The sequence below is a fragment of the Acipenser ruthenus genome, chromosome 6 (genome assembly GCF_902713425.1).
Source record: "Acipenser ruthenus chromosome 6, fAciRut3.2 maternal haplotype, whole genome shotgun sequence".
NCBI lineage: Eukaryota > Metazoa > Chordata > Actinopteri > Acipenseriformes > Acipenseridae > Acipenser > Acipenser ruthenus.
Genome location: NC_081194.1, coordinates 24,085,396 through 24,093,783, shown reverse-complemented (window position 1 = coordinate 24,093,783; position 8,388 = coordinate 24,085,396). Strand labels below are relative to the sequence as shown.

General features: G+C 36.3%; 1 protein-coding gene across 1 annotated transcript in view; it reads left to right on the top strand.

Moving 5' to 3' along the window:
* The first annotated feature begins 4,075 nt into the window (after positions 1 to 4,075).
* Positions 4,076 to 8,388, top strand: part of LOC117410623 (disks large-associated protein 2-like) — a 180,497-nt gene continuing 176,184 nt past the window's right edge. Inside the window, exon 1 of the mRNA XM_034017303.3 lies at positions 4,076 to 4,350. The gene's annotated coding sequence lies outside the window, so the exon portion shown is untranslated. The remainder of the gene's footprint in view (positions 4,351 to 8,388) is intronic.

Sequence of the window (8,388 nt, the reverse complement as noted above, 5' to 3'; positions counted from 1 at the left end):
TAATGTATTTACACTTATGAGTTCTCTAAAATAATATTGAAAAACATTTAAAAATCTTGTTATACATATTGTAACAAACACCAGCTAAGGACAGCTGATTAAGAGATTGTTGTCCTTGTGCAGGACACTGGCTAATAGGGCGATCATTGGGGATGAAAGGACTGAGAACCTGTTTCAATGGGTGAAACTGGCAGTGGAGACAGCTGTTGCGTTTTGTTGGTACAAGAGAAGGACTGTGTTTTTAAACTGGAGCGGGTGAACTCCTGGGACTGTTTATGGGATTATAAGACTCTTTCATTTCTCCTGGTTGCAATTTTCAGCCAGTTACAGGACAATTGGACTTTTTATCTTAGTCTGGAAATAAGGGAAGTGCGACTTTCATTGTGTTTTATTCTATTACTGTAACTCTTATTGTAACGTGCACTTTAGAGTGGGGGAGGATCTTTGTAAGACTTGATTATGTCTTGATAACTGCTTTGCTGTGTGAAAAAGGGGTAGTAGTTTATAGTTTTGTTTGATTATTTTGGGGTGTGATATATTGTTTTTGTTTCATTGAACTGTTTAACCACCCAGCTGTCCATTTATTTTGGCAATTTTCATGTAGAAAATTTGCTTTTTTTGTGCAGATTTTTCATTCTTAGCCCTCAAGTAAGCAATTTGGACAGTTTTCAAAACAATTTTTGCTTTAGTTTTAAACTCTTTTTTGTTATTATGAAAAACAGAAATATATTATTTCAATAGAACTTAAATAACAATTTGTTTACAATTATAGCATTATAACAATATAAATAATAACATAACATGCATTTTTTTTCCAATGGCAGCATTATATAAGTATAAATAATGTAACATTTTTTTTTTTTTTTTACAATTGCAGCATTATAATAACAGTGCAGCAAAAAGTCATTGTGCAGTCCTATCACGTTCCATCAAATGCAAAACCACTTTTGTGGATATTGGATGTTCATGTATTTGTCATTGTAAACAGTGCCTTGTCCAGTGTAAATAATGAAATCACAGATGAACCCAGATTTTGCCTCACACAACACAAAGAATTTCACTACAAATCTGTCTCTTTTTAGAGAGATATACTGTTTCCATCCCAGACGCCCTTTGTACATCATCAAACTCTCATCAATGCCAACGTCTTTATCTGGTACATATAAATCAGGAAACGTGTGTCGCAAATTTTCAACCACATCATATATCTTCCACAGTTTCGGGTATGGGGGAATCCTAATCAACAATCTCCCTCCTGACCTCTGAGGGCATTGTATAACCGGAGCAGAGTGCCCCAAAATGTTTCGGCAGTTCATTCCAGGGTCAGTTGGAAGCTGACCATCCAGGAAGAGGGCGGGGCCACGATACCAGAAGTCAGTGCCTTAATGCGGTAGGCGATGTGTCAGTCACGGGTTGGACGAGACGTGATTGGCCGTGCCACCGAAAGAGGGTGTGACGGAGGGTATTTAGGGGAAGTGGCCCCAGTGATCTGTTCCTCCGTTATGGTTACGGACTGACCGTGAGGAATAAAGAGAAACTGAGTATTTAGTGTTGTACTGTTTGTCTATTTAACTGTGTCTTGTTTGTGATTATAGACGACTAATGATCCGGGAGCTGACGCTGTCAAGCCAGCATTAAACCCGGACTGCACTGTACCACTGTAAAGCTCTCGTTTAACATTTACAACACCACTTGCACCCGGAGCACTCACTGTTGGACTGGTGAACGTATAGGTGTCTTAAAGTGTGTGTTTGTTAATATTATTTTGGGACTGAACCCCATGGTTCTGCTGACTATACACATCGTTGTGTATAGTTAGTGTTATTATTTAAAAGCCTTAATAAAGCTTCATTATTTACCCTTGGAACTGTTGTTGGACTGTTGTTATTAAGCACTGCATCACCTCTACACCTCTGCACTATTAACCACTTTGCCATAGACCCCCAAGCCCTCTGCCTTTTTTCTGCCTCCCCATTTTTTTTGGCCATCAGCTGCCTCTGCTTTGGGACTATATAACACTGGCTCTATACACAATAAAAGTTCTTTGTTTTTTTAATTTAAAAAGTGTTTTCATTTTTCTTCCCCCAAATGACAATTAACTTTGAAATAAGTTGTCTGTGTTTAAGCCCAGTGAATTTGTATTTACATAATAGTGAACAGGGTTTTCTTAATCCTGTTTTGCTGTAGAAATGTAGTGCAGTCTTTCCAAGGGTCTATCCGTGGATTCCCTGGTCACAACAAAGAGGAATCCCCTTCTTGTGGTCTGTATCCAAATAGCAGAGTTCTGTAAAACAGCACAGGATTAAAATAAGCCGTTCATCCTCATTCCTGCCTCTTTCCCAACTTTGAGCTCTGAAACAGCGCTCCCCTTAAGTACTCCAAGCTCCGTCCCAGTAGTCAGCCAAACACCAATGCTACCTGTTCAGGTGTTTACAAGCCTGCAACACTCATGACGTTTTCCCCTAAACAAGATGTCGGTCATTGAAGTCACCGCTCCCTAATCCCGGTAAAGGAAAGCTCTCACCTGGTTTCAGCGGTCGGGAGGGCGGGTTTCAGACAAGACCCTTTTCTGCCCGTCACATAGTCGTTTTATATGCACTATAAGCCACTTCGGGCCATGCGGTTCCCATTAAATATATGCACGCCTGGGTGGTTAAAGGTCCTTGGCTTCACCTCGGGTCTAAACACATCACCCAGGCATATGTACATTTCATGGGAACCGCACGGGCTGTCGTGGTTTATGCCTTACATATATATGTTTGAAAGGAGGTATAACTGCAATGTACCCTTCAGCTGTGTAGAAAGAAAAGTAAACACAGTGCAGTAACCTTTTTTTAATATATATATATATATATTTTTTTTAATATATATTATATATTATTAGAGACATTGAGAAAGACTTCTAAATCAAAATGTTGGGAATTGAATTAAGTTTTTTTAGTATTTCTAAATTTTTGATTATATATAAAAAAAAGTAGTGTTGCATTGTTGTAAAATGCTTAAAGGATGATTTTAGTAGAACAATATAAAAGTGTGTTTTTTATCGCAGGAACATGGCATCCCACACTAGAACTGTTTTTACCTTGTGAGGAAAATCTTTCATTGGAAATAGTTATTCCATAGTGCATTTCCCAAGGGTACCCAGGAAATCGTCCATGAACCGGCCCATTACTGTTAAAAACAAACCTTTCTGTGACCTGCATTCACTGAAGCGATAAGTCTCAAAGACACTAGCATGTCTTATATGTATGTGGCAAAATAAATTATGAAATGGGGAATGGCTTTTTACTTTTGTTAGTTAGTTAGTTATTTAGTTAGTTGTTTTAAATCTCAATAATATCCAGTGGTAAAATACGCCTTTAAATACAGTTTAACAGAAAGATACCTTTTTTTTCCTTTTTTTTATCAATCTTAAATACTAGTATATATTTCCTTGCCTTCTTTTAGCACTGATGACAAAAAATTGAGAGATACTGTGGCAATGATGGTCATTTACTTTGAAGAAAGCAATCATATGCCTGTGATTGCCATCAATGACTACAGCTAAACAAAAAGCCCATAGGTTGTTTGGCTTGATATGATTCAGTTACAGCCTGCTTTGTTTGTACCATTACTGAATACATTGATTTTACAAGGGTTTACTGGGTGTATTTTATAATAAATGGCTGTATGAAGCATTCTGAGACAGTATTTTTCTAATATGCAGTAATTTAGATGATTCATGATGATACATAAGCAGAATCTGCTGCTGCTTGATGGGACCCCATCAGCCATCCAGCCTACAGATCCTACTTGATATGATAAAGATGTCTGTCGTCAATGGCAATGACGTTTTGTAGGAAGTTGTCCATTTTTGGTAAACAGAATAAATGATGTCATCACAATAGGTGGTTTCAGTCTTAATAGGGATCATTTTGTAAAGTCTGATTATAGGCATTTATCTGGAAAGAAAAACAGCCAAAGCTTGTGAGATCTTTGGGAAATATTATTCTCCTAATACACATACTTAGCTGGAGCAGCCTCTTCTGTCATTTTGCTGGGTTCCATTTCCAACAGGAATATACTCCAGATCCGTGTTTTAAGTAGTGCTTGGATATATGGAACATGCATTGTTATCCTGTGCTTGCCACACTGCTGCAGTAGAGTGTGTTTTTTGCTGAGCTGAAAAGTGGTCCTGCTAAAAGCAAAGCATCCTTTACCAGAGGACTTGGATAAAAAAAAATGTAACGATTCCTGGCATTCAGAAATCAAGCTCCATCATTCTCTTATGCTTATTTTGTCTTTCTGTGCTGCTATGTGAAGAATAAACCTGCATATTCAGATGTCACCAGCATATAGGCACCCTGTAAGGTAAGTCAATGGTGATCTATAGATTCTCTTTATTTTTTACTAATACCTAGACATGTGTGTAATTGAATAGATCATTTTAAAACTAATACATGATAAAAGGGATGTATTAAACCAAAGGTTATCAAATAAAATTAATTCTACACTTTAGAAGTGATTTGATGTACATGTCGGAAGTTACAGTCTTCACAGATAATATGTAAATATTCAGTTTATTTCCCATAACATGAATAAGAATGAAGTAATACAGACAGATTCAAGTAGTAATGCATCTTGGTAATGTTTCAGGTGTTTCGGGCAGTGGTTTTGTATATATTAGATATTGGGGCTAGAGGTTTACTGATAATATTATTTTGAAACATGTCTTAATCTCAGGAAAGGAAATGTGTTTCTTTAATAAAAAAAAGATGATATGTGTGTTTTTAGTACTGAATAGAGTTATTGGCAGGTTAAGTGATGATAATTATTTAAGGTCGAATTAAAAATGGCTGTAGAATGTACATATGGATACATATTTATAATTAACAGAGAAATGAGTAGCCTGAGAATATTAACATAAAATATGTTGCCTAGCAATGACCAGATTCAAGGGCAGCTTAATCAAAGCAGGAAATGTGCCTTTCTGGTTCAGTGAAAAACAGAACCTCATATTCTACCAACTTGTTTGCTTGGTGTACATAATGGAGCTGAGCTAAACACTGTTTTACTGACTGCAGTGGTCCAGGGGATTTTAATATAGAAAGTGGAAAAGCTGCTTTTGTTTATTTATCTACAGACTACAAATGCTTGACTTACCTTTACCATTATACTGTAAAGCATGTGGTCTTCCCTGTTCAAAGCCAATGCATTTTTATCGCTGTGACTGCATACAGTCAGAACATACGTATACTTCAGCAAGGTGAATGTAAGTGGGCAGTGTATTAAGATTTATCATTATGTTAAAGCTAATGCTAGACACTGGAATAAGTAAGAATGAATACTCCATAGAATTATATGCAATGTAACAGTGGAAAATGGTGTGCTTTTTACTCTTTAAAAGCTGGGTATTGTTCATTCTTATTACTTCTATGTAAAAACAATACTAAAAATATTTTTGAAAAAACTGTACAGATATTTCGAACGTTTAAGGAAAACAATCTCTATATTGCAGGTCACAGATTGATCTTGCAAGGTTCGGGTATTTTTATGAGCTGTACATCTGGCAACATGAGCTATTCGTTTTACATGTGTGTATTTGTACTGGACAGTAATGCATATTGCTAGAGCTGTTCATATATGGATGTCCCAATGTGGATTCAAAAAGCATATGCATTTGCAGTAGGTGAATTGGATTATGGTAGATATTTCAGATTATTTTTATAACTTGCAGTTTTGGTACTTCAGCATTTATTGTTTTTATATCTGTTCACCACTACTTTTAAATACAAAAAATATTTATAAAAACAGCTGCGGTAGAGTCTATTAAAATATAAGATACTGTAATAATAAAATCATTGTAACAGGACGCATTTTTTTAACACTGGGCAAAATTTAACATATGGTAGTTCATAATAAAAAATGCAAGCAAATTTGTAAATTATTCACTGAATATTTTGATGTTTTACTAAATTTAAACATTGAGATGTCAACACTTTGTAGGCCTTCTTAAATTCAGTAGAGGTTACTTGGGGGGACTAACATTTTTTAAACTTGTGTAAAACATTGATCTGCAGTATTTTCAGATAAATACAAAATAGGATAGGAATAGGATTACTGTATTCTAAAGTTCATGTTTCTGTCATGCTCCGCACACTTGACTGATGGTGAACTAGGTGTGACAGTTATGATGCATTAAGTATATAAAACATACTTATGGTTCACTATCTAAGTGACAGAATAATGGGGCTGATGTAAGGATAGGCCTAGGATAGGCTAGGATCCAGTTATTTGGAAAAGCCTCAGGCAACATCAGTTATGCTACCAAAGAGGCCATATGGTCCTCTATTGTGGAGAAAGTCAATGCTGTCGGTTACCAGGAGGATAGTCAACCAGGTGATGAAAAGGTAAAATTCAGCTATTAGGTCTAGAATGACCTACAGAGTGAGACGATAACACCTCACCACCACATCCCAAACAAAGTGACCCTGGGTTTGAATATGCAGGGTCTTCTCCGTCTTGCCCTTCTCCTCCAAAGGTTTTCCTGCCTGTCCTCAACAAGAGCCAAGCATTGTGCCACATTAGAAAGTGCACCAGAGCAGCCATCTTGAGGCCAGTGACAGGTCTCTTAATGTGTGTGGGTTTATACAGCTCTTAATAACTCTCTTCTACAATGGTTTGCACCTTGTAAGAGGAGGTGCGAAGTTTTTGGTGGGTCCGCAATTGCCCAAATCCTTACATCTCATTATAATGTTTATGACCATTTAGTATTCCAGACCCCTGCCCAATTTCATGCTCTTTTCTTCATTTGAATACATTTCAATATAATTTCAATGGATTAATGATGGCAAAGTGCTAATTTGATATCGGGTGCAGAACGGCAGGTGAGAACCATTCTTTGCATATGCCACATTATTTGTGGCCGCTAAAGTCCCACTTTACGGCCACAAATAATCAGCCCCACTATGTGTACATTTTTCACTCGTGTTGCATAATTGAAGTAAAGTCTTGACATGAAAGGCATTATTTGTTAAAAGGTTTGTCTATTGATTATCTTATAGTTGTGCAGTGTCTTTTTGTGTAACCTGGGGATTGAAAAAGGAAGTGGAAACCCCACTGTTTTGTAAATAGGCAATTGAGACTTCCTATTTGGAATCCATGTAATCAGAATAATCACATATGAATGATCAGCAAGTAAAGGACAAACAAAATTGTCAATTTCAGCAGTAGCCCAACACGTTGCAAATTGTAGTACTACAATTCTGTCAAACAAAAAGTGGCTCAATATATAGTCTGGCACCAGTAAGATTTCAATCAGCTAGGGAAATTTGTCTTGAAGATTATGCAACATACAGTACATATCATTTTTTTTTTATGCTTCTGCAACCACTTTCAAAATGTGAGTGTAGGAAAGTTATCCAAGATGTAACAAGATATCAATTGTTGCCACACTAATTCAGTGGCTATAAATCAATGTGTAAAGTTAAGCCAAACTTTACATTAAATTAATATTAGTTTTTTTTTAAATGACACATTATAATCTGTGCATTATAATATGTGCATGCAGTTAATTTTCAGAGCCAAAGCTGATGATTTAATCTTTTCATCCAAAGTACCGCTAACTAAAAATCCCTTACAAAAGCAATTGTTAGCAGGATCACAGTACTCTGCATACGCACTAACTTCAGTCTATATATAACACCATTTACACAGAGAACTTGCTATGATCAACTAAGATGATAAGGTACCATGCATAGAAATGGTCATTTGGTTTTAAGAGCGTATTGACATAATACAGGAAATGTTGCTTGTGTATTGAAAGTGTTGAGGCTTTTTGAAGTTCTATACAGTATATTGATCATTTAGAAAATGTGAAGATAAAATGTAACATTGCAGGGAAATTAGCTATAGAAATGCAGTTACTTGTGATGTTGGAAATATCAAGTTTACATTAATAGAATACAGAGCGACTCTCTAGGAATCATCTGGGGTGCTATTACATGCCAGTGTCACTGCTTACAAAATTGTACTGTACATTTAACCTAGTTCTGAGATCAGAAATGCTGAGGTACACGAAGGCTGTGTAAATTAAACCCCAGGTGTTTAATAAATTGCAGAAACCTACTGTAAATTACAAGGCATCTGAAAGATCAAGGTAATGAATAATGAATTTTGTTTTCTTGTTAAAAAATCCCTCTGGTACTTTTTCTATTTCTGCTGAGCCTTAATTTTGACTGTGCATCACACCCTGTACTATGTCTTGTTGCCATGGAGACACATAGGAATTGTAGCCTGCATTCCTTGCATTTTTCTGCATATCACACCACAAACTGATGCTAGAGATTCCCTAGATATCAATATTGTGTGTTTGGGTGTGTGTGTTTGATTTTTTCCATTATTATTTAA